Here is a 21,380-nt window from a genome sequence, read left to right as displayed (position 1 = left end):
CACAGGTGTCGGAAGGCTTTGGGTGGGAGCTTTTTATTTTCCTCGCACCAGACACATCGTTTCACCAGGTCTGTGATGTCAGATTCAAGATCGTGGCACCAAACATAACTCCTAGCCAGCATCTTTCTTAATCTTTGATACTCCTGGGTGGCCATTATAGCATTCCATTAAAATTGGACATCCTCCTGCGCACAGAACAATTAATTGGGACGTGCAAAGAATGACCCCGTCCTCAACACGAAGTTCAGCTTTCTTAGAGGTAGAATTTCATTTCTTCGGAGTGTCGTCTTTGGAATCCACTGTGTAGGATCATGTGCCTTATTTTGGATACGGTTGGATCTTTTCAGGTCCAGCCTTTAATCTGCCTTTCTGATACTGACAAGGTCTCCAAAAACTTCAGGGTCATTACAACTTCTTCCAATGCTGGTAAAGGAGCCAGGCTTGTGGGCAATGGGAGGCGACTCAGTGCTTCAGAATTAGCTATCCGTGTTCCAGGGCAGTGTTCTAGAGGATATTCATAGGCCACCAATAACAACGTCCAGTGTTGTATCCGAGCAAGGGAATTGCCTTGTCCTCCTTGAAGAGGCCCAATAAAGGTTTATCGTCAGTAACTATAAAAATAAATCAACCACGGACGTACTGATGGAACTTCTTCACATCAAATACGACCGCCAACCTTTCCTTCTTAATTTGAGAATACCTTCGCTGGACATCCTGGAAGCACACGCAATAGACTTTTCTATCCTGTCTTTCCAGCAACATGACAGCAGCACACCAATCCATACAGGGATGCATCACAAGTTAACATAAATCTTTCTTAGGGTCAAAATGGGCCAGTAGGTTAGATGACAGTAACTGACGTTTAACTTTAGAAAGAATCTCTGTTTGTGGAGCTTCCCAGGACTCTGGTATTTTCGCAATAGGATATGCAAGGGGGTCAGCACGGAAGCCAAATTAGTGATAATTATTTCATAATAATTTACTAATCCCAGGAAGGATTTTAACTCCGTGATGTTCCTTGGTGTTTGTGTTTCCTTGATAATCTTTACCTTATCCTCTATTGGATGTAACCCCTTGCCATCTACTCAGTAGATTAAATAGGTTACTTTGGCCACTTAGAAAATGCATTTCTCCCTCTTCCAGCAAACTCCCGCTTTGAAAAATCGCTGCAAGACTTCTCCGTGTTCCTGTTCTGAAACCCCCATGACCAAGAAATCATCTAAGTATACTGCTACCTTGGGTAGCCCTTGTAGGATGATTTCCATAACTCTTTTGAAGATGGCATATGCTGACAAGACCCCAAAGGCAAATGGGTATAACTTGTAGAGTTCCTTACATGTGTTAATTGTCACCTATTTCCAGGAGGACTCATCCAGTTCAAGGCTGAAGATAGGCGTGGTACATGCTCAACTAGGAGAACATCTTGCCACCTGTTAACTTAGCGTACATATCTTCAAACAGGGCATGGGGTATCTATCGTGTTTGGAGATCCGATTGACTGTCAGTTTATAGACCCCACAAAGGCAAACTGATTTGTCGGGCTTAAGAATAGGCATGGTCCATTCTGCAAATTACACAGGCCTTATTTTGGCCAAGCTTTCAAGACACCCTAGTTCAGTTTCCACCTTCTCCAGTATGGAGTAAGGGACTGGTCTGGCTCTGAAATACCTCGGTGTAACATCAGTCAACGCAGATCTTGGCCTGCCTCCTTCTATTTTCCCCAGACCCTCTTGAAAAACTCCCGGGTATCTACTGATAACTTTCCAACCAGTTCAGCTGAATCTGTTGGAGCCAATCTTTCCTCATAAGGCTTGATCCATGCCCCTGTACAACAATGAGTGGGAGATGAGCTGATTGCTGCCTATAAATTACTGGAACCATTGTGGTGCCTTTTATTTGTAAAGATTCCCCTGTATATTTAGGCTAGTCTAGTCTTCATATCTTCCAATCTCAGGATGCCCGATTGGATGTGCTTATAGGTCTGTTCTCTGATAATGAAGACTGCAGCTCCCGTGTCTATCTCCATCTTCAATGAATGCCATTCTCGAGTATTTCTACCATTATCAGGGCAACTTTCGTCAGTATAATATGATTCCGTTCACAGAATCTCTACAGTGCAGAATGAGGCCATTTGGTCCAGAGTCTGTGCTGACCACAATCCCACCCAGGCCCTATTCCCACACATTTACCCCACTAAATCCCCTGACACTAGGGTCAATTTAGCATGGCCAACCAACCTAACCCGGACATCTTTGGATTGTGGGAGGAAACCGGAGCACCTGGAGGAAACCCATGCAGACAGGAGGAGAAAGTGCAAACTGCACACAGACAGTTGCAGTGTGCTTGTCTCTGAAAGAGGGAATACGTGCATGGTACGCTCAGGTATTGGCCTCAAGGCTGCACGCATTTTGTCTGTTCCTGAAACTTTCCATGTCCTTTGACAGTGTTGGCAATAATGCATCATATGGCAATTGCACCTTTCTGGAGTATGTTCTCTAATAGTCTTGAGGTCATCACTGCCTTTACTTGACTGTCTGGTGGTGACATTAGGTTTCTGATATCAAAAGGGGCCTTGAACATCTGATTTAGCAGATAAGCATTTTGATAAGCATTCTCTATTGAGGACTGATAATATATGAGGTCCCTTCCTCTCCATGTGGTAGTCTGACCAAGAGATCTAAGGTGCTGGGTTCAGGTTCAACTTACTAGAGTAGCGGCACAATGGTTACCACTGCTGTCTTGCAGCACCAGAGACTTGTTTGAGGTTCTGGCCTTAGGTGTCTATGTAGAGTTTGCACGTTCTCCCTGCATCTGCATGGGTTTCCTCCGGGTACTCCGGTTTCCTCCCACAGTCCAAAGATGCGTAGGTTAGGTCAATCAACCATGCTAAATTGCCCCTTAGTGTCCAAAGCTGTGCAGGTTAGGTGGATTAGCCATGGTAAATGCGCAGGGTTACGGAGGGATGAGGTGCTGTGTAAGATGCTCTTTCAGTGTGCAACTCAAAAGAGGAAGCACTTCAGATTTAATAGACTGTGAAGAGCAACAAAATCTGTAAAATAGACTGGATCTGCCAATCAAGGGGCTTGTAAAAGGTACAGGAGTGTGAAGTTGAATGCACACAATCTGGTTCAAGGCTTTTCAGCATGACCAGAGACTTGAAGAAGTTAAAGGGGAATGAAATTGAATGTGAAATAAGCACTTTAAAAATATTCAGAATATCAGGGAGAATATTTTCACCTTCATCTGACAGATCTTTGAACCTGACATAGCAGGAGACAAAGAGTCTCAAGGTTACAGAGAAGACCTGCCACACTAACCCCATCCTGCCGAGCCCGAGCCCCCTTGACCCCCTGGAAGTCAGTGTTCAGAGAGCACTTACCCCTTGCTCCTCCTCAGTGTCTATGTCACCTGGTCCCCTTTCTTCAAGACCTGCACTAATTGACACCCACATGACTTCCTGCTAGAGGTGTGGAGGAGCTGGAGCATCCCAGGTGGCCTCTGAATCAGACTTCCAGCCTGATAATTATATTCAATTCACTTACATTAGTAAATGTCAGGTTCTTGCCTGCTCTGGGCGAGAAACTGATTGGGACAGACAAAACAAGCCAGGAGAGTCGTAATGGGTTTGATGCCCAAAGAGAATCCATTTCGGCCCTCGCACCTGATTCAGTGGTCCATCACTGGAGCTAGCAGCCCACAAGGATCACTTCCTATATACACACACGCTACATATACAAACACACAAATGCTACAAGCATCGACTTGTGGAAAACATGCCCCTGTCTGCATCAGTGGGGATGAAGAAGGATCAAGAGCTTCAGGTTTTTAAGTGTCCACATCACCAACAACCTATCTTGGTCCTCCCATGTCAACACTACAGCTAAGAAAGCTCACCAATGCCTCTACTTTCTCAGAAGACTAAGGAAGTTTGGCATGTCCACCATGACTCCTACTCTGCCCAAGACCGCAAGAAACTACAAAGGGTTCTGAATGAAGCCCAGTCCATCATGCAAACCAGCCTCCCATCCACTGACTGTGTCTACACTTCCTGTTGCCTCAGAAAGGCAACGAGCATAATTAACCCCGGACATACTCTCTTCCACCTTCTTCCGTCGGGAAAAAGATTCAAAAGTCTGAGGTCGCGTACCAACTGACTCAAGAACAGCTTCTTCCCTGCTGCCAGACTTTTTAAATGAACCTACGTCGCATTAAGTTGACCTTTCTCTATACCCTAGCTATGACTGTAACACTACATTCTGCACTTTCTCCTTTCCTTCACTATGAATGGTATGTAAGAAATAATACTTTTACACTGTATACTAATACGTGACAATAATCAAATTAAACACATACATATACACAATACACACACACACATACATACATATATATATATAATGTATATATATATATATAATGTATATATATATTATATATATATATATATATATATATATACACACACACACTAATCCCCTCCGTGCTCTCTTGTCTAAACTCTTTGGTCATCTACTCCAATACATCCTGTGTAGATGATGTGAAACTTGATTTTAACACTCACAAAGTGCCTTGGGCTGTTTTGCCACATTAAAAGTAGCCAAAAGGGGAGAAATTGCTTGATGACAAAAAAGAGAAAAGGGCCCCAGGTTTTGTTACAGCAGGGGGCAGAGAATGGATAGAGGCAATGAGGTGAGGTCCACAGTGGCACCAAAAATAGGCACATCAATGGACAGAGGGTATTACATGGGTATGGGAGAAATTTGGAGACATGTCCTAATCATGTTCTCCACGCTGGATCTTTTAGTTTATACTTGAAGCATATAGTTTAGACAATATAACTTTTCTCACCCGATTTGTCATTTCTAGATTCAAGGATATTTGCATTGGGAAAGGGGAATTTTATTTCAGAATAGCACATGAAATAAACTAGATTTCCTGAAACTGGTTGTGATTATACTGTTAGCCTAATCCCCAAAATGCATTAATGTTTTCCAAATGTAATTAACCAACTGTACAGCATTGTTTTTACAGAGGGAACATTTATTTCACCAACAAAGACGGACTTATTCCCAGTCCTGTTCCTCACGTCTCCTCCTTCCAAATGTAATCCAACTAATGTGCTTACATTTTAGACAACAGGCTTCTTGCTTTCATTTCTGCCTCTCCTTGTGTTGTTGCGTGAATGGAGAAACATATGCCCCAATCTTTGATTGGCAGAAAACAGGCACACCCACTTCAATGACATCTTGGCATGAGCAGTCTTGCCTGCTGTTATATCACATGAGTGCATCTCCACATTACATCACATGGGCAGAGACAGGCAGGTCTGCTTCCCCATCATCATTCTCAGCTCCACACGGACCGAAGACTGCAACACAATTATCACATGCAAGCGCAAACTAACTTGCCCTGGTTTAAATGCTTCCTGCCAGTACAGGTTGACTCATTAACGTGCATCTTGGTTATTACTCCAGGACATCGACCCCCTTCCCTTCCCTTCTCAGTACAAGGGTGCGGATCTATCCTGGATCTACAGACTGTTTCCCCACACTCCTTGATGAATCATCACCTGTCCTGCTGCCCCTATGCAGCCTGAACACAGACAGACTGGCTGAGCGCGCTGGGCTCTGCTTTAGTCCTGATGGAGCTGCCCAACTCCAACCCTTCCCAGTGCCGGCGACTCCCTTGTAAATACTGACAGGGCGCTGCGCGCGCACCTTGCCCGCCTCCTGCCGCTGTACCTTGACCACACACCGCGGGGGGGGGGGGAGGGGGGGCAGTGGTGGTAAAGGGACAGCAGCAGCCGCCCGCTCACTCACTCCCCCCCTCCCCCACAGCGGCAGCTCCCTCCTGGCCCCACTCCGTACCTGCACATTCAGCCACAGTCAGTACGGGGCCGCTCCTTGTCTCCGCTCCGCCGCCCAACGCCACAGCTCCAAACTCTCACCGCAAAGCTCGCGAGCAGGTGTGGAACGTCACCCACCCCAACATTCTACACACGCGCCTCCCTCCGCCCAGCGGCCGCGCGCGCCGCGCCGCGCCTCCCTCCGCCCAGCGGCGGCGGCGCGCGCGCGGTGTGCGGGCTGGCGCGCGGGGTCGGGTTGTCTGCAGGTGCAGCGATCTGAGCCTCGACTGACCTCCCCCCCCCCCGCAGTCCAGTCCAGTCTCTGGGGAGACTCTTGATTCAACTTCACTCAACAACAAATACAGTTTTCAAACCCTGAGCTTCTTAAAGCAAAACATTCAGATTTCCAGCAGGATTTCGCTTTGACCCGAACCCACTTGCTGTCTTGTGGCTTTGCAGAAGTTCAAAAGAATCAGGCTTTTAAACACAAATGCCGGAGCTGACATCGAATGTATTTCTCCAGCAGGTTGGAGCAGTGCAGCACAAATGTCCATGTTATCTCGACACATTTCTCAATGAGCTGTTTTTGCTGATCATAGCGCCCATTCTGCCGGACCCATGTTTGATTGTGGGCAGAGGCGGCTCCTTCTGATGTGCTCAGAGTCCCATGTTTGCGCAAAGTCCATGCACTCCCTGGAGATGGACTGCCAAGCGTTGTTTGGTATTGTGCGCTGGGGGAAGCTACGTGAGGCCAAGTGTCTCTTCAGCTCGCCAGCTTGCTTTTCAGAGTGGGCACATAGTCGATTTCATATCAACCAGAGTAGGAGTCAACCAAGACTGTTCACCATTCCATTCAAATATGTCTGCTGCCCTGAGCAACCATGGGAGGTCTGGGCACTCGTGTAGGTGCAGTGGTTCTTTGGTTCGCTGAGGCTTGAGTGTGTTGCATGGTGCACATCTGAACACTTCCCTCCCTGTATCCGCACACATGAAACGCAGTACAAGGATTCCTTTGCCCTATGCCTTGTTGCTTTCTGGGTATAGTACCTCTGCACAGAGGTGGGGATGACAAATCTCTACCCTTGCAATATCAGTCCACCTTGTACGGTTAACTCCTCTCATAGAAAAGAAGGTGCAGCACTCATGGGAAAGCTCCTTTGATGACTCAGGCCAGCTTTTCATAATGACATCATGGAACTGCCTGCACGTGAGATCCGCCTGTCGGGTTGCTTTGAGTTTGTCAGTTCTACAGGATGACTGTACTTGAATCATCGTGACCTCAATGTCCTCCTCATGATCTGCCTGGTCAATGGTGGATAGGTAAGCCCTGGATGGGGCATCAGCAGGTACAGCTCCTTACCACATTTGTAGAGGACACTGAAGTTGTAACGTTGCAGCTTGAGCATCATTTGCTGCAGTTGTGCTGATACAGTATGAAGAGGCTTTTTCAGAATAATTATGAGTGGCTGGTGATCAGTTTCAACACTGGCAGGACAGCCATAGATAAAGTCATGAAATTTCTGACAAGTGAAGACGAGGGCAAATAATTCCTTTTTGATCTGGGCATAATGAGTTTCAGTGTCAGTGAGGGCCCTTGATGCAAAGGCTACTGGTCTGCCATTCTGGATACAGATTGGGAGGCATCTGAGTACAGGTGCTCGAACATCAAAGTATCGTAACACCAAAGCAGCTGAGAATGCCTGCTGAAGTTTGTTGAACACAGCGTTATGGTGCTCCTGCCAACATCACTTGGCATCTTGGGGGAGGAGCTGATGAAGGTTCCAGTCACTGCACAGTAGCAGGGAATGAACTTGGATAAATAATTTGTCATATCAAGGAAGCTCTGCAAAGTGTGCTCATCCTCAGGAATGGACATTTGTTATACAGCCGTTGACTTATCCAGATCTGCCTTCACACCATCAGATGTGAGTAGATGACGCACATAAGGATCCTGGTTGACCCCAAATCTGCATTTAGCAGGGTTGAGCTTCAACTGAATGGTCCTGATTCTGTCAAGGACCAAATGCAAACATGCATCATGTTCTTACATCGTTCAACAGTAGATGGGTGACTGCCAGGAGAGGCAGGCAGGTAGTGCAGGAATCTCCTGTGTCTATTCCCCTTTCAAACAGGAATATCATTTTGGATGCTGTTGAGGGGGATAGCCTGTCAGGGGGAGATACCAGCAGCAGCCAGGCCTGTGACACCACAGCTGGTTCTGCTGTGGGACAGGGTCAGGCAGTGAGCAGTAATAATAGGGGACTCACTAAATAGAGGCATAGACAGGCGTTTCTGTGGCTGCAATCGAGACTCCAAGATGGCATGTTGCCTCCTGGTGCCAGGGTCAAGGACGTCTCTGAGCGATTGTAGGACATTCTTAAGGGGAGGGTGAGCAGCTAGAGGTCGTTGTGCATATTGGTACCAACGACATAGGTAGGAAAAGGGATGAGGTCCTGAAATGTGAACGTAGAGAGTTAGGCAGAAGGTTAACATGCAGGACCTCGAAAGTAGCAATTTCAGGACTACTACTGGTGCCACGTGCTAGTGAGAGTAGGAATAGGTGGATTAGGCAGATGAATGCCTGGCTTGAGAACTGGTGCAGGGGGCGGGGATTTAGATTTTTGGATCATTGGGATCTTTTCTGGGGAAGGGCTGATCTATTCAAGAGGGATGGGTTACATTTGAACTGGAGGAGGACTAACATCCTGTTAGAGCCACTCGGGAGGGTTTAAACTAGTTTGGCAGGGGGATGGGATCCAAAGCAGTAGGGAGACAGAAGAGAAGTTTGAGGACAGCACAGAAGTTAAAGAGAGCACATTAATTAGTAAAGGCAGTGTCAGTAATCCTAGTACCAGACAGATCAGGCAAAAGCAAGATAGAGAGCAAGGGAAGTCCAGATTAAACTGCATTTATTTCAATGCAAGAGACCTGACAGGCAAGGCAGATGAACTCAGGGCATTGATGGGCACGTGGGACTGGGATATTATAGCAATTACTGAAACATGGCTAAGGGAGGGACAGGACTGGCAGCTTAATGTTCCAGGGTACAGATGCTATAGGAAAGATAGAACAGGAGGTAAGAGAGGAGGGGGAGTTGCACTTTTGATTAGGGAAAGCATCACGGCCATACTGAGAGGGGATATATCCGAGGGTTTGGCCACTGAGTCTATATGGGTAGAACTGAGAAATAAGAAGGGGGAAATCACTTTGATTGGGTTGTACTATAGGCCCCCAAATAGTCAGCAGGAAATTGAGGAGCAAATATGTAAGGAGATTACAGATAGCTCCAAGAAAAATAGGCTGGTAATAGTCGGAGATTTTAATTTTCCCAACATTGACTGGGACAGCCATAGTATTAGAGGGTTGGATGGAGAGAAATTTGTTGAGTGTATTCAGGAGGAATTTTTCATTCAGTATGTGGATGGCCCGACTAGAGAGGAGGCAAAACTTGACCTCCTCTTGGGAAATAAGGAAGGGCAGGTGACAGAAGTGCTAGTGAGGATCACTTTGGGACCAGTGACCATAATTCTATTAGTTTTAAGGTAGCTATGGAGAATGATAGGTCTGTCCCAAAAGTTAAAATTCTAAATTGGGGCAAGGCCAATTTTGATGGTATCAGGCAGGAACTTTCAAAAGTTAATTGGGGGAGTCTGTGGGAAGGCAAAGGGACGTCTGGTAAGTAGCATGCTTTCAAAAGTGTGTTAACCAGGGTTCAGGGTAAACACATTCCTCTTAGAGTGAAGGGCAAGGCTGGCAGAAGTCGGGAATCCTGGATGACTCGGGATATTGAGGCGCTGGTCAAGAAGAAGAAAGAGGCACATGACATGCATAGGCAGCTGGGCTCAAGTGAATCCCTTGAAGAGTATAGGGGGTGTAAGAGTAGAGTTAAGAGAGAAATCAGGAGGGCAAAAAGGGGACACAAAATGTTTTTGGCAGATAAGGCAAAGGAGAATCCAAAGAGCTTCTACAAATACATAAAGGGCAAAAGAGTAACAAGGGAGAGAGTAGGGCCTCTTAAGGATCAACAAGGACATCTATGTGCAGATCCACAAGAGATGAGTGAGATCCTAAATGAATATTTCTCATCAGTATTTACTGTTGTGAAAAGCATGGATGTTAGGGAACTTAGGGAAATAAATATTGATGTCTTGAGGAGTGTACATATTACAGAGAAGGAGGTGCTGGAAGTTTTAAAGCGCATCAAGGTGGATAAATCCCTGGGACCTGATGAAGTATATCCCAGGACGTTGTGGGAGGCTAGGAAGGAAATTGCGGGTCCCCTAGCCGAGATATTTGAATCATTGATAGTCACGGTTGAGGTGCCTGAAGATTGGAGAGTGGCAAATGTTGTGCCTTTGTTTAAAAAGGGCTGCAAGGAAAAGCCTGGGAATTACAGGCCAGCTAGCCTTGCATCTGTGGTGGGTAAATTGTTGGAAGGTATTTTGAGATCTACAGGCATTTAGAGATGCAAGGACTGATTAGGGACAGTCAGCATGGCTTTGTGAGTGGAAAATCATGTCTCACAAATGTGATTGAGTTTTTTGGGGTAACCAAGAAGGTAGATGAGGGCAGTGCAGTTGATGTTGTCTACATGGACTTTAGCAAGGCCTTTGACAAGGTACCTCATGGTAGGTTGTTGCATAAAGTTAAATCTCACCGGATCCAGGGTGAGATATCTAAATGGATACAAAATTGGCTTCTTGACAGAAGCCAGAGGGTGGTTGTAGAGAGTTGTTTTTCAAACTGGAGACCTGTGACCAGCAGTGTGCCTCAGGGATCAGTGCTGGGTCCACTGTTATTTGTCATTTATATTAATGATTTGGATGAGAATATAGGGGGTATGGTTAATAAGTTTGCAGATGACACTAAGATTGGTGGCATAGTTGACAGTGAAGAAAGTTATCTCCAATTGCAACAGGATCTTGATCAATTGGGCCAGTGGGCTGACAAATGGCAGATGGAGTTTAATTTAGACAATGCGAGGTGATGCATTTTGGTAGATTGAACCAGGGCAGGACTTACTCAGTTAATGGTAGGGCGTTGGGGAGAGTTACAGAACAAAGAGATCTAGGGGCACATGTTCATAGCTCCTTGAAAGTGGAGTCGTGGGTGGACAGTGTGGTGAAGAAGGCATTCGGCGTGCTTGGTTTCATCGGTCAGAACATTGAATACAGGAGTTGGGATGTCTTGTTGAAGTTGTACAAGACATTGATAAGGCCACATTTAGAATACTGTGTTCAATTCTGGTCACCCTACTATAGAAAGGATATTATTAAACTGGAAAGAGTTCAGAAAAGTTTTACTAGGATGCTACCGGGACTTGATGGATTAAGTTATAAGGAGAGGCTGAATAGACTGGGACTTTTTTCTCTGCAGCGTAGGAGGCTGAGGGGTGACCTTATAGAGGTCTATAAAATAATAAGGGGCATAGACAAGGTAGATAGTCAATATCTTTTCCCAAAGGTAGGGGAGTCCAAAACTAGAGGGCATAGGTTTGAGGGGAGAGATATAAAAGTGTCCAGAGGGGCAATTTTTTCACACAGAGGGTGGTGAGTGTCTGGAACAAGCTGCCAGAGGTAGGAGTAGAGGTGGGTACAATTTTATCTTTTAAAAAGCATTTAGATAGTTACATGGGTACGACGGGTATAGAGGGATATGGGCCAAATGCGGGCAATTGGGATTAGCTTAGGGGTTTTTAAAAAAAAGGGCGGCGTGGACAAGTTGGGCCGAAGGGCCTGTTTCCATGCTGTAAACCTCTATGACTATGACTCTATGACTCTAACCCCAGACCAGTAGGTCATTGATGATAATTTCACAAGATTGGGCTGCAAAGAGTTGCACCATGCACCACTGGAAGACCTCAGTGCCAATGGAGATCCCATAGGGCCTGCGAAGGAAACAGTATCTTCCTACTGGAGATATGAACATAATGAGCTTCAAGGATTCTTCATCCAGCAGGATTTGCCAAAACCCACACTTCACATCCAACATGTCAGCTATAATCTGCTGAACAATCCTCATGGGATAATGAAGTCTCAGCAGTGCCTTGTTTAGGTGAACTGGGTGAATGCAAATCCTGCATTTTTTTACTGCAGCTACCATCGCTGAAATCCCTCTTTGGTCTCATCTGTGGAGGGCTATGACACCCAGTCTTATCATCCAATCCAGTTCATCGACTACTTTCTGTTTCATCGGGGAGAGGATGGCCTAGTGGTATTATCGTTAGACTATTAATCCAGAAACACGCTAATGTTCTGGGGATCCAGGTTTGAATCCCGCCATGGCAGATGGTGAAATTCGAATTCAATAAAAAATATTTGAAATGAAGAATCTACTGATGACCATGAAAGCATTGTCAACTGCCCTTGGGCACCTAGGATGGACAATAAATTCTGGTCAGCTAGCAATGACCATGTCCCACGAATGGGATATTGTTTGCTTGCACACACAATACCTCATCCACTGCCTTCCCACTAATTTCTGATCTTTTCCCCATAATACATTAGGGAATAGGTGTGAAGCACCCACTAGCCCACCCACCTTTTGGCCTGTTGAGACACTTGGGTGCCTTACCAATTAAGGATCTCAGTGCCACTTCAGGACCTCAATTCACCTCCACTGCCACAATACACTCGGCAGTGGAAGATGAGTGAGAGTGGAATGGCCATTTTTTCTCAAAGTTGTTGAAAGGGCAGAAGGAAGGGGGGGTGAACCAAGGCACTCCCGCGAAATGTTACTCCCTCTATGTGCCTCCTCACCTGGCCTCCAAAATCTGCAACTGTACCCCATCACTCCCTTCCCTCGGGTGCCCAATCCCTCCCCTGACTTATGTGTCTCTGGGATCCAAGTTGTTTTTTTTGTGGAGATGCCTGCAGTCCGTGCATGGCATCTCCACACTGTGCACGGACTGCAGGCATCTCCACAAAGAAAGCAACTTGGATCCCAGAGACACATAAGTCAGGGGAGGGATTGGGCACCCGAGGGAGGGGAGTGATGGGGTACAGTTGCAACTACTGAGTTCTGACACTAATTAGACTACAAGAACTAGACAAACAGATTGACTAGTAACTCTTGAGGGCAGGACTTCCTTCCACTGAAGGGCAACTGACTATTCTAATGGTGGGGGGGGGGGGGGGGGGGTGCAGGCAGTGGGAGGGACAAGCAATACAACCTCAATTTCTGAGAGTTCAGCAGCCATGTTCAGCCATACCCTTCCCACTGTTCAGGTGCTGTCCAAACAGCCTTGCCTACTGCTTCAATGCCCACATAATGCCAACAGGGTGACAATCACCTCAACTGAGAAAATTCTTAATTCTGGTTCCTCCAGACCCACAATGGGCTCCTGCAACTTTAATTTGAAAGGTTAAGCCCTTTAATTTTGCGAAGCATTCTCACTTACCTTGTAAAGTCTTCCACCTTCATGACTTTCCCAGATATAGTCCTCGTCTCCATGCAGCTGTTGACATGAACAACAACTAAATGCTGGCACCCTCCAAGAATATTGGAAACATTTCAGGAGACAGGCTTTTACATAGGTCCACAATGTTGTTAATTGTCCTCATAATTGGTGCAGTTCTACAGTTCCCCCCTCCCTCGGGAAAGACAGAGAGGGCAGAAACAGAGGCATGACTTTGAGCTGTGCTATTTTGCAACTTCTTTTATTTTCTCGCCTCCGTTTTAGCCCAATCAGAATAGTTCAGCCTTTTTTGTCTGTCTTCACAAAAGAGCGGGATGATACAGTCATTGTAGTTAAGCAGAGGGGTATGAAATGTTAGATGGGATGGAAATCTTAAGGGGTTTAACATCCATGAAAGTAGATGAAATGTATCCAAGGCTGTTAGGAGAAACAATGGAGGAAATAGCAGAGACTTTGACCATCATTTTCCAGTACTCTTGCTATAAACATGGCTTGGAGGCATGGAGGACTGCTAATGTTATACTGTTGTTTATAAAAAAGGAAGGGATAGACCACATGATTTTAGGCCAGTCAGCACAGGAATAGCGCACACAGTGCACTAAAGTTCCAGCACAGTGATCCTTTATTCTACTGGCATAAAACCTACAAGGACATTCATGAAAAAGCCTAACTCGAAGAACTAAACTTTTTAACAATTGACCACCATGGTCCGAGGCTCTCGACACATAGACACAAGAAAATATTCGAGAGCTTAACTCCTGATCTTAAGTCATCCGGGTAACAGAGTTGTTTGTAGAACAGCAGGAGCAAGGATGCCTTGTGTCCGGGAAAGTGATGGTTAGTGACTGCAGCAAAGAAACAAAGTTAGGAATCATTGTGCTCGTAGCATTCCTATTCCTAATTCCCCCCCCCCCCCCCCCCCCCCCCCGACCACATGAGACAGACTACTCTGCCATCCAGATCACAAAGGGTATCTTTCTCACCCTGGGGCTTCACAGACTTGGAGGAGTTGAGGGTTCTTGGTCTTTAGCAGCTGCATGCCTGCTCCAATTCCCTTCACTGCTTCTCAAAACATTGACTCGCATTCCAACCATTATCTTTTAATTGAGTTTGCGTCTATATATGCCCTGTTTGTGAACCAAATCCTGCACTGATGAAGGAGCAGCGCTCCCAAAGCTCGTGCTACCAAATAAACCTGATGGACTTTAATCTGGTGTTGTGAGACTTCTTACTCTAAAAACATCGACAGAGGTTTCTAGCTGCTCTATTCGTTACTCTTGTTCCTGTCTCGCTGCAGTTCACTACACGAGAACTCCTGCTCTTTCTGACTGTTACCGCGCTCTTTCTCTCCTCGTGGATTCTGCCCCCCACTCTCCCGACTATAAGCCAAAGACATCTGCTGGCAAAGTCCCGGCTAACAGACCTCCTTGACAGCTGCAGGGGACACCTCACAAGTACTCTCCAGGAGAGAATAAGTGAACACATCCTTACAAAGACATAGTGAACCAATTAGACCAGAGACCTGAGTACGACAATGATCCTTCATCCCTTTGTAGCACTGCCAAGAAGGTGGAAGCTGAAACTCAAGTGACAGAATACACTGTTACAATACCACATTCATCCAAACACCAGTGACCTTCTCGAAAGTACATCTGCACCTATCATCCACCAAACGTGGTAGTCTAGATGCTAGCAGTCAAACAAGTCCAAAACTAGATACAGAACCAAACCATTCTTCCATGTTGAAACACACTGTCCTTATTGCTATACCAGGCCTATTGGAATTTGAGGGAAAGCAAAGATATGAACAACTGGCTTTCTCGCAGTTTCTACCGAACAATTATTGACAGAGATAGCAGTCCAAGATTACCAAAGTGCCTTCCAGTACATAAGAAATATGACAATAATGTTAATACAAGAAAAATGTTACAATTGCTTTGACGAGTGAAATTAGGAAACACTTCAACTCACAAAGGGTAGTAGAAATTTACAACTGTATTCTGCAAATGACAATTAGGTCAATTATTAACTTAACAATTAAATCTGAGGCTCATAGAATCCCTACAATGCAGAAGAGGCCATTCAGCCCATTGAATCTACACTGACTCTCTGATAGAGTATCTTACCCAGGCACTCTCCCCCACCCTATCCCTGTAACCCCACCCATTTACCATCCATCCAACTTACACATCTTGAGACACTAAGGGGCAATTTAGCACGGCCAATCCACCTAACCTGCGCATCTTTTGGTCAATTGATTTTTGTGAAGAAAATATGTTAATGGGGGTTTTCACAGTAACTTCATTGCAGTGTTAATGTCAGCCTACTTGTGACACTAATAAATAAACTTTAAATGACAAGGGGCAAGGGTGAGTAAATGGGGTTAGATCGTACATCAGTCATGACTTTATCGAATGGCAGAACAAGCTGAAGACACATAGTGGCCTACTCATGTTCCTATGCTGTAGATACTAAACTGAGGGTATGGGTAACACTGAGGAAGAATTCTTTAGAAAACTTGTCTGCAAGGCAATTAATTAGCAAATGAAAGTTAACATCAATAAATATGAGGTGATACACTTTAGTCAGAAAAATAGAAACATCACTTGCATCTTAGAAAATAGAAACAGAATGGGGGTGTAAGAGTAAATGGATCAAGGGATGGTGATGAAGAAATCATTAAAAACAGCATCATGCGTCAGCAAAGCAAAGCTCAACCATGTATTAGCAAATGCTTAATTATATATTAGGATTTATTTCTAGCCATATAGAATTCAAAAGTAGTAAAGTTACATTAAACTTGCCTTGGACTGGTCAGACTGCACTTATACAGTTCTGGTCTCAATGCAAAAAAAGTAAATAGAAGCATTGGAGAAAGTGTTTGGCTAGTTTCCTTTTGGAAGCATCAAAGCTGTTGAATAAAACAACACAAGAAATAGGAGGAGTAGGGCAAACGGATTGTCAAGTCTCCTCTGCATTCTAGTGTTCTTTATTCAGTAGCTTAGATGCTTGCAAAACGAAACAACCAAATACATGAAATAAATAGGAATAGAAAGAAACTCTGATAATGCAAGTTGAAGTCAATAGAATGGGAGTAGACTGGTGTGGAGTATAACCGTGATGTGGAGATGCCGGCATTGGACTGAGGTAAACACAGTAAGTCTCACAACACCAGCTTAAAGTCCAACAGGTTTATTTGGTAGCACAAGCCACTAGCTTTCGGAGCGCTGCCCCTTCATCAGGTGAGTGGGATTTCAGTTCACAAACAGGGCATATTAAGACACAAACTCAATTTACAAAATAGTGGTTGGAATGCGAGTCTTTACAGGTAATCAAGTCTTAAAGGTAGAGACAATGTGAGTGGAGAAAGGGTTAAGCACAGGTTAAAGAGATGTGTATTGTCTCCAGCCAGGACAGTTAGTGAGATTTTGCAAGCCCAGGCAAGTTGTGGGGGTTACGGATAGTGTGACATGAACCCAAGATCCTGGTTGAGGCCATCCTCAAGTGTGTAGAACTTGGCTGTCAGTCTCTGCTCAGCGACTCTGCGTTGTCGTGTGTCGTGAAGGCCGCCTTGGAGAACGCTTACCCGAAGATCAGAGGCCGAATGCCCGTGACTGCTGAAGTGTTCCCCAACAGGAAGAGAAGTCTTGCCTGGTGATTGTCGAGCGGTGTTCATTCATCCGTTGTCGTAGCGTCTGCATGGTCTCCCAATGTACCATGCCTCGGGACATCCTTTCCTGCAGCGTATCAGGTAGACAACGTTGGCTGAGTTGCAAGTGTATCTACCGTGTACCTGGTGCTCTCACGTGAGATAATGGCATCCGTGTCGATGATCTGGCACGTCTGGCAGAGGTTGCTGTGGCAGAGTTGTGTGGTGTCGTGGTCACTGTTCTCCTGAAGGCTGGGTAGTTTGCCACGGACAATGGTCTGTTTGAGGTTGTGCGGTTGTTTGAAGGCAAGAAGTGGGGGTGTGGGGATGGCCTTGGCGAGATGTTCGTCTTCATCAATGACATGTTGAAAGCTTCGGAGAAGATGTCGTAGCTTCTCTGCTCCGGGGAAGTACTGGATGACGAAGGGTACTCTGTCCACCGTGTCCCGTGTTTGTCTTTTGAGGTCGGTGCGGTTTTGCGCTGCACTGTACCGCAAGCCCACGGATAACCTCACAATGCTCCACTTCTCCAACTTCCACCCTAAACACGTTAAAGAAGCCATCCCCTACGGACAAGCCCTCCGTATACACAGGATCTGCTCAGATGAGGAGGATCACAACAGACACCTCCAGACACTGAAAGATGCCCTCATAAGAACAGGATATGGCGCTTGACTCATCGATTGACAGTTCCAACGTGCCACAGCGAAAAACCACACCGACCTCCTCAGAAGACAAACATGAGACACGGCGGACAGAATACCCTTCATCATCCAGTACTTCCCTGGAGTGGAGAAGCTACGACATCTTCTCCGGAGCCTTCAACATGTCATCGATGAAGACGAACATCTCGCCAAGGCCATCCCCACACTCCCACTTCTTGCCTTCAAACAACTGCACAACTTCAAACAGACCATTGTCCGCAGCAAACTACCCAGCCTTCAGGAGAACAATGACAACGACACCACACAACCCTGCCACAGCAACCTCTGCAAGACGTGCCGGATCATCGACATGGATGCCATCATCTCACGTGAGAACACCATCCACCAGGTACACGGTACATACACTTGCAACTCGGCCAACATTGTCTACCTGATACGCTGCAGGAAAGGATGTCCCGAGGCATGGTACATTGGGGAGACCATGCAGACGCTACGACAACGGATGAATGAACACCGCTCGACAATCACCAGGCAAGACTGCTCTCTTCCTGTGGGGGAACACTTCAGCAGTCACGGGCATTCGGCCTCTGATCTTTGGGTAAGCGTTCTCCAAGGCGGCCTTCACGACACACGACAACGCAGAGTCGCTGAGCAGAGACTGACAGCCAAGTTCTGCACACTTGAGGATGGCCTCAACCGGGATCTTGGGTTCATGTCACACTATCCGTAACCCCCACAACTTGCCTGGACTTGCAAAATCTCACTAACTGTCCTAGCTGGAGACAATACACATCTCTTTAACTTGTGCTTAACCCTCTCTCCACTCACATTGTCTCTACCTTTAAGACTTGATTACCTGTAAAGACTCGCATTCCAACCACTATTTTGTAAATTGAGTTTGTGTCTTAATATGCCCTGTTTGTGAACTGAAATCCCACTCACCTGATGAAGGGGCAGCGCTCCGAAAGCTAGTGGCTTGTGCTACCAAATAAACCTGTTGGACTTTAACCTGGTGTTGTGAGACTTCTTACTGTGGAGTATAAACCCCAGCACAAGTTAGTGTGTCCAAATTGACTGCTTTTGTTATATATTTTATGTAGTTCTATGTAATAACCTCATCTTTCACTTCAGTGATGCCAAACTTTAGCTTTCCCTGTCCCTTTATTCATACCTTTGTTATCTTCAGACCTGACTACTTTAACACATGTGTGACTGGCTTCCCACATTCTACCTTGCATAAACTTGAGATCTTCCTAAGTGATAATTGTGTGTCAATTATGTTTAATTATGCGTAGGTGGAAAGTATAAATTGGGGTTTCACTTGAACATTACTCACTAAAACTGGAGTGTAGGTGAGTTAGGGGGTTTATGACTTAAACTGAATAAAGATTCTCACCAGTTCCATTTTTCATCAGCAGGTTTTCTTGAATATAACTCAACTTCCCTGTTCTAATGCATCATGTTGTATCCAGCTATCATTCCTATGCTCTCTGACCGATATTGTTTTCTGGTTAAGCGACTATCTGTTTGCTTTTTGCCATCTCTTTCCTTATTTAAGCCTCTTTGCTTTAATATTTCTTTATGTGGTTTGCAATCAAATTTTACTTCGTAGCATTTCTGTGAAGTGCCTTGGCACAGAGTTCAAAAAACAGGTGGGGTGGGGGGGCGGTGTGGGGGGTGTGGTTTGGTGGTTGTGTAGGGAGCATTTGCCAGAGAAATCTCACAAATAAACTCCTGAGCACTACTGCCTCACAGCGCCAGGGACCTGGGTTCAATTCCTGGCTTGGTTCACTGTGTACATGTTTTTATTCAGTTGCTAAGTTGTTGCTGGTAGTGTTGTGGCTGTTGTTGATGTGAAAGTTTCTACCTCTTTGACATGGACTACGTCACCTTGTTTAAGTCTTGCCACTGGATATGGGACAAACCATCTGATGTGGTCTCCTGTTTTCCTGGAACATACTCTGTCTTTGCATCAAACTTCGTGATCCTGGTCTGAACCATACTCGTGGAGGCATTCTGTAGAGTTTAAGTGCATCACTGAAGTCTTGTGGTCGGTCACTATCTTGAAGTGAAAACCAAGAATGCTTCCTTCTTCATCACTGCATATCTCTGTTCGGTCTTTGTCAATGAATGGGCTGCATAGTTGTAGTGAACCATTGTTTTTTCCCCCTCCTTGTCGACTTTGCAGATGGAATCTGCCTCCCTGCTTCCACAAAAAGATTACCAATTATATTACTGTTTCCCTTTGATGGTTTTCTCCGAGTATTTGCTGTCTGTCCCCTCAGCTTCTGTAATTCTAAAAGATGAACATATATGTCTTCCCTGGATGTTGCAATCATCTACCCAAAGAGTTTCCTATTAGCAGGATGATGTATACTTCTGGTCTGTCTACAACTGCTAATCTCATTATTGGGATTTACATCCTGTGAAATACCTTTGGAAATGCTGGTGGCTTTTAACCTACTTGCACATTCATGACAACCATGCAAAAACTTACATGGGCCAGAAGTAATAGAACATTAAGAACATATCTGTGGATTTTTTTTGACCACAGAGAACTGTAGAGGCTGGGTCATTAAGTATATTCAAGGCTGAGATAGGCAGATTTTTAACCAGTAAGGGAGTCCAAAGTTAGGGGATAAGGTGGGAAAGTGACGTTGAGGATTATATTACATCAGTCATGATGTTATTGAATGGCAGAGCAGACACAATGAGCCAAATGGCCTACTTCTACGTCTTATGATCTTATGCTCTTATCGCAAATGTGACGTTAGTGTACCTTGAAGAAATGTTTTTTTTAAATCATGTTCTCTGCAGCTATAAGCAGTTTTGGTTTCATTGCTGTCAGACCGTCTGTTAGGAGTCTTTTTATTGTTCCTTCAGTGGTTTAAATGGGGTTATTTATTTTTACTTTGGGATCTTTTATGACCCTGCATTGTTAGGAGGAAGGTCATGTGTTTTGGACAGTTTTTTTCTTCCTAGTGAACTTAAGGTTTCATTTTCTGGCTGGCTGCAGTTTTTTAGTTTTGGAAGGGGCATCAAGCTGAAAAGAAGTGTCTCTCTCTCCCTGGTTTTGGAAATTCTGCTGGTTAGCTGAAAGCAAGGCTTCTTGCCTTCCTGGAGTAGAACATCTGCTGTTGGTGGCTTGACCAGTCTCTTCCTGGTGTTCTGGGAAGCTGTTCTGACTTCAAACTGTTGTGAGTGTGTTCAGAGGGCTGCTAGAAGTCAAAGGACTCAGTTCCAGTATCACATGAACATTCGTCTTTGCTGTATTAAACCTGTGGAAAGGGTTTTTTTTGTCTATTGGAAGTTTTTGTTTGATTGGAACATCTTAGATATATTTGTTAAGGGTTATACATTATCATGGGTGTTTTGTTTTTGTTTGTAATTGACAAAAGTTATTGCTAATTTACTTACTATATGCGTTAACTATATCCTTATATAAACTTTGTTTGATAAAAGTTCCCTATTGGGTCATTTGAATCATACCATATCATGCTTATCCTAGCCAAATTCAAAGTGCAAAATGTATGATCCAGGCGGGCTTCATAAAACACTTTGGAGTTTCTGACTTGAATTATAACACATATAAATAGCATACTAACTTGCTCACCACTTGACTTTGTCACGAGGCCTAATGAGGTGTGATATCTGTCAAATCTTTGCCACCAATTCAGCCTTACCTCTGCCTGATTGAGACCTGCGACCTGTTCAGTTTTCCAGGAATAGCTGAGACTTTTCCATATGTGTTTATTAAATCGCTGCCATCATATAATATTCTTTGCTCATTGTGCTAACACAGAA

At 45.1% G+C, this 21,380-nt stretch overlaps 2 protein-coding genes across 4 annotated transcripts in view; both read right to left on the bottom strand.

Annotated features, from left to right (window-relative positions):
- LOC144508725 (tyrosine-protein phosphatase non-receptor type 3-like) overlaps window positions 1–6,007 on the bottom strand; it is a 176,089-nt gene extending 170,082 nt beyond the window's left edge. For 2 of the 3 annotated variants that reach the window (XM_078237059.1, XM_078237066.1), the window contains exon 1: window positions 5,868–6,007. The gene's annotated coding sequence lies outside the window, so the exon portion shown is untranslated. Of the gene's footprint in view, window positions 1–5,125; window positions 5,240–5,867 lie in introns of those variants that run through there. The other variant, XM_078237043.1, reaches the window with a different exon arrangement.
- A 7,818-nt stretch (window positions 6,008–13,825) lies between these two features.
- Window positions 13,826–21,380, bottom strand: part of mocos (molybdenum cofactor sulfurase) — a 261,052-nt gene continuing 253,497 nt past the window's right edge. The window contains exon 18 of the transcript XR_013500329.1: window positions 13,826–14,107. The gene's annotated coding sequence lies outside the window, so the exon portion shown is untranslated. The remainder of the gene's footprint in view (window positions 14,108–21,380) is intronic.

The sequence above is a fragment of the Mustelus asterias genome, chromosome 2 (assembly GCF_964213995.1).
Source record: "Mustelus asterias chromosome 2, sMusAst1.hap1.1, whole genome shotgun sequence".
In the NCBI taxonomy this organism is placed as follows: Eukaryota; Metazoa; Chordata; class Chondrichthyes; order Carcharhiniformes; family Triakidae; genus Mustelus; species Mustelus asterias.
This window is presented reverse-complemented; position numbering and strand designations above follow the sequence as displayed.